The following is a 5535-nucleotide window of genomic DNA, read 5'->3' as shown; positions in this document are numbered from 1 at the left end:
ATACTTTTGCTGACAAATTTTGCATCTTTTTATTTTATGCATCCCTTAACTCATTATTGTACTTTTAGTTATTTTTACTACTTTTCTCTTTTAACCGTCAGGCTTGCTTTATAAGTGATTTATCCACTACTTTTATTATATATTTACCTCTTCCAGTGAGATTTTTACTTTCATATGTTTTCTTATTATTAATTAGCACCATTTCTTTTTAGCTTATAGAAGTCCCTTTGATATTTCTTGTAGAGTTGGTTTAGTGATGATGAACTCCTTTAGCTTTTACTTTTCTGGGAAATATTTTATATCTCCTTCAGTTCTGAATGATAACCTTGCTGGGTAGAGAATTCTACGTTAGAAGTTTTTTTTGTTTTTTGTTTTTTTTAAGCACTTTGAATATGTCATGCCATTCCCTTCTGGCCTATAAAATTCATGCTCAAAAATCTGCTGATAGCCTTATGGGGTTTTCCCTGTATATAACAAGTTGTTTTCTCTTGCTGCTTTTAGGATTTTCTCTTTATCCTTAACATTTACCATTTTATTTATAATGTGTCTTCCTGTGTGTCCCTTTGTGTTCATATTATTTGGAATACTTGGGGCTTCCTCGACCTGAATTTCTGTTTCCTTCCCCAGATTAGGGAAGTTTTCAGTCGCTATTTCTTCAAATATTTTTGACCCTTTTTCTCTCTTCTTCTTCTGGGACCCCTATAATGTGAATGTTATTCTGCTTTATATTGTCCCAAAGGTCCCTTAAGGTATCTTCACTTTTTAAAATTCTCTTTGTTTGTTTGGCTGCCCTGTCTGAGTGAGTTTCATTGTTTTGTCTTCCAGCTGGCTGATTTGTTCTTCTACCTCATCCAGTCTGCTGTTGAACCCCTCTAGTGTATTCTTCAGTTAGTTTGTAACTTCTGTTTACTACTTTCTTATATTTTCTATCTCTTCATTCAAGTTCACTCTGTTCATCCATTCTCCTCCTGAGTTTGGTGAGCATCTTTATGACCATTACTTTGAATTCTTTATCAAGTGTATTGTTTATCTCTGTTTTGATTAATTTTTTTCTCAGATTTTGTCTTGTTCTTTTGATTAGAACATATTCCGCTGTCTCCTCGTTTTGTCTAATTCTCTGTGTTTTTTCCTCTGTATTAGGTAGATCAGCTATGTCTACCAGTCTTGAAGGAGTGTTCTTATTTAGGAGATGTCCTGTGGGGCTCAGAAGTGCAATCCCACCTGGCCACCAGAGCCAGGTTTTCAAGCCGTGTCCCCTCTGTAGGCTGTAGTTGACCTTTTGTGGTAGGGCTACAGCTGCTGCAGGGTGCTAAAGGGCAGGGCTGTCACCCAGACTGGCTGCAGGGCCTGGTGGTGGCTGCCCTGGGGCACTGGTGGGCAGGGTTATAGCTTTGTCAGCTATGAGGCCCAGCTGGGGTGCAGGGATGGGCAGGGCTTTCAGCAGGGTGTGCCCACTGTCACGAACAGGTTAGACAGAGAATTCCAAAATGGTGCCCACCAGTGCCAGTATTAGCAAGGTACGCTGAGGTTGCATAAATGACTCCCACCAATGACTCAGTCCCCAGGGAGCATCTCAACTGGTTCTTGCCTCTCTAGCAGTTGCTTCAATATTAGTAAGTGGGTCCCCATCGCCTATGGTCCATGAGCTTTGCAATCTGGTGTTTTTGCAATGGTTTTCAGGCCAAGTGAGTCTGCATGCAAGCCGTTTCAGAGTTGGTCTTCTGTTCCATGAAGTTCTATCGTTTTCCTGAGCATTTTGCCTGTTGGTTTTTAAAGCCTGATGTTTAGGTGACTTGTCTCTCCTGTGCAGGATCTAGGGGTTGGAGTGCTTGATGTGAAGTTGGAATCCCTTGCTCCTCAGGGGAAAGATCTGTACCTTGTGATCCCTTTTGATTGTGGATCACCACAGCTGGGATGTGGGTTATTCCCTGGGAGCCCATATTTCTCCCTCTCCTACCCATCTCAATGCTGTCCTTTTACCCTCTTTTGTGGAGGATTTGTTCATCCAAATTTTAGGTCTTTTTCCAAGGGAACTATTCTATATGTAGTTGTAGATTTGTTGTGTCCATGGGAGGAGGTGTGTTTAAGATCTTCCTATGCCACCATCTTGAACCTTCTCCAGAAACCCCATATTTTTTAGCTGTAATTCCCGTATTCCTCTGTCCCTCACCAACCCAGCCCTAAAAAACCACTAATCTACTTTCTGTCTTTATAGATTTCCCTATTCTGGGCTTTCATATGAATGAAATCATATAGTATCTGGTAACTTTTGCAACTTACTTCTTTCACTGACATAATGTTTTCAAAGCTTGTTCATGTTGTAGCATGTATCACTCTTTCATTTCCTTTTTTTTTTCTGAAACACTTTAGGTTTGTTAATTTATTAATTAGTAACACATTTCTGATTCTGAGCTGGAGGGTGTTGTTTCATACTGAAAAATCAACTATGTAATATGGTACATTATGTGCAAATGTAAATACTGAAGAACTCTGTAAAAGTTTAATCAAAATCTACTTTCAGTTTGTTAATGATTTCCCAAGAAAACCACTGAGAGAGACACAGCAACCTCATGAGAACCTCATGAATCTCTTCAGAATTAATTTTTATAATGGCAGTTCTGATTATGTTGATCCAAGTAATGCAGTGGTGGCAGGTTGGATAAAGGGAAAGGTTTATTTTTAGTTTCCCCAAATGTTGTCTCACTTGGTTTAGGAGAGCTTGGGAATACCCAAGAGTTACCTTCCAAAGAATTTCTGCCATAAGAGTTGTGTTCCTGAAAGTTTGTGCCGTCGTGAGGAATGGATCGCTCACGATCTGTCCATGACTGGAGAACTGCTTTCTCTGATAAAACCTTTACATCTTCTGGTAAATGGGAAGACATGGCATGACAAAGAGTTTTGCTATTTGGCGAGAGAGGGGCGTGTCTTTCGTACGTTGCAGTAAAATTTGTCAAGTGCAGTTTTGTGCTGTCTTTCCCAAGGTCTTCCATGAATCCTGCTGGGGTGCAAGCTTTCTTGATTGCAGCTGGGGTTTTCAGCTTTCTTAAGTTCAGCTTGTACTTGAGTCACCAGATGTAAATTCGAGATTTCTCTCTTCAGTTCCCAGTGTGCACTTTGCATATTATCACTTGAAATGCTTAGTCTTTGGAGATCTCTGCTCTTCATACTGTCTTCCTGAGATGGATCTGTTTGTTTGGATTTTTTTAGCTCTATTTTGAGATCTCTACATTCTTTCCTCATCAGTTCCAGTTCTTGTTCCAAACCATGGATCTGCAGGTCACAGCTCAACTTTTCCACCTCCTGGTTTGATGAAGGTGGATTTAAATTTCTTGTCACCTGCTGAGTTTCCATCTCTGTCCTCTGCTGGAGGAGTTCTACTTCTTTAGATTGTAGCTGTTCATTCAGTACTTTCAAAGATTCAGAGTTGTCTTTATTCATTTTATCCAATTTGCTCTTCAGATTAACTCTATCAATGCAAACCTCTCGATATGCCTGGTAGGCCTTATTTATTTGTTCTCCTCCCACAGAATTTGTTTCTTCATCCCTTCGAGCTCCTATAAGCTTTTCTTCCTAAAATCTTATTCTTTTTTTAAAGAAAGAGATCTCTTTCTCTGAATCCTTAAGTCGTTTTTTGATGTCTTCATATGCAGTGACAAGGGCAAAATGTGAAGCAACAGATTCATCTCCTGAATATATTGAGACTGGAGTCACTGTATCTCTCCTATGGGCTTTTTCATGATTCAGAATGCAGATACCATCATCTACCAGTGCATCCATGACAGCCCGCACACAGGCTCCTAGGGCCGCCCCCAGAGCCGCCGAGTTTCAATTCCCCAGTGTTTGGAAACCGACCAAAAACAAACCGGGTCACCGGGGGCTTCCGGTTTCCTCGAAGACAGCGCCGCTTCCCCGGCGAAGGCAGCCGCTCCGGGAACGCTGCGGAGGGACTGCCATTTCTCCCACCTCGGCGGCATCAAGGCCGGCAAGGCCAGCCAGTCGGCTGCGGCCCTGGAGGCTCTGGAAGGAGGGCCGAGCCGCCGACGGAGAAGATCAGTTACCCAGCTCTGTCAGCGCCCCCCTGGGCCGTGCGCCACGCAGGGGGAGCCAGTTCATTCCTTTCTTTTGCTGAACAATATTTCATTGTATGGATATACTTCATATTGTTTATCCATTCAACTATTGATGGACATTTGGGTTTCCACCTTTGGCCATTATGAATAATGTTGCTATGAACATTCATGTACAACTTTTTGTGTGGACATAGGTTTTCGTTTCTCTTGGATATATATAAACATAGGAGTAGAATTGTTGGGTCACATGGTAACTCTGTGTTTGATCATTTGATGAACTGCCAAAATGTTTTCTAAAGTGGTAGAGAAGATTTTCATAAATTACTGTAATCTTTGCCATTGATGAGGCCAAGAAAAGGTTCCAACCAGATGTGTAACCTGCTCTTTTCCGGCAGGAAAGGAAATTATTGGATGGAAAAGCATACTGTGCTCCCAACCAGAAGACTTGGGTTACAATCTTGGCCTTGCCTTTCATTATCTTTATGACCTTGTGTCATTCACCTTCAGTGGGCACAATTCCCGTCACTGTCTAGAAATGAAGGGAATTGGATTACATGTTATCTAATTCTAAACTCCAACCCTGAGAATTTGAAGTGGTGTGACATTCTTCACTTAATCCTACATTTCAAGATTTTGTCTGGCAAAGAAGTAGGATATGATTTTTATCTCCAGATTATATCTAATTTCTGGAGAAAACCAAAGATTACCTATTGTCACTAATTTCATTTTCCCCTTAGGTAGATCATGTGCTGCTAGTTCCACCTAGAAAATAACCATAAAGTAGAAGTATTTCACATATCTTTTTGGACATATATCTTTTGAAAGAATATATTCACAGAACTGAAGTTGGGTTATAAAGATGCCCATTCTGAATCTGTCATACTGAGCCATAAAACAGTTATTGATTAGATCTATGCTACTCACTGTGTGGGTCACAGATGACAAGCGTTGACATCACATAACAGCTTGTTATAAATGAGGATTCACAGGCCCAGTGAATCAGACCCTCTGGGGGTAGGGCCCAATAATCTGAGTTTTAACAAGATCTCTGAGTGAAACGTATTCACACTAAACTCTCAAAATTATTGCTTCAGACCCTGTGCATTGCAGTCTTACATCTTAGTATACTATATTCAAAACTTGTTTCTAGATTTAATTTCTAATCATTTTTGAAACAGAAGATCTGGGCTTCACCTTAGTATCTTTCATTGAAGAAGTTGGAGCTACATGTGCTGTAGTTAGCAGCCAACGCTTAATCCGTGCCAAAAAGATGTTGTCTAGTAGCAACAGCTGAATCAATAAACTTTGGTTTACTTTCATCTGGCTCAGAAGAAAAATCACTTCTTCCCTGAATAGCTTGTACAAGTAAGCCTACCTATTTGCCTTATTTCTTTTCTCTTTTTATTTTTTTAATGTGGCACATCCATACAATGGAATGTTCTTTTTTTTTTTTTTTTTTTTTTTT

At 40.3% G+C, this 5535-nt stretch overlaps 1 pseudogene; it reads right to left on the bottom strand.

Moving 5' to 3' along the window:
• Window positions 1–2597: 2597 nt before the first annotated feature.
• On the bottom strand, window positions 2598–3787 carry LOC112398345 (5-azacytidine-induced protein 2 pseudogene; annotated as a pseudogene).
• Between the last annotated feature and the right edge of the window lie 1748 nt (window positions 3788–5535).

The sequence above is a fragment of the Neophocaena asiaeorientalis genome, unplaced genomic scaffold (assembly GCF_003031525.2).
Source record: "Neophocaena asiaeorientalis asiaeorientalis breed wild unplaced genomic scaffold, Neophocaena_asiaeorientalis_V1.1 scaffold993, whole genome shotgun sequence".
In the NCBI taxonomy this organism is placed as follows: Eukaryota; Metazoa; Chordata; class Mammalia; order Artiodactyla; family Phocoenidae; genus Neophocaena; species Neophocaena asiaeorientalis.
The sequence above is the reverse complement of the archived record's forward strand: the minus strand, read 5'-3'. Positions and strand labels throughout refer to the sequence as shown.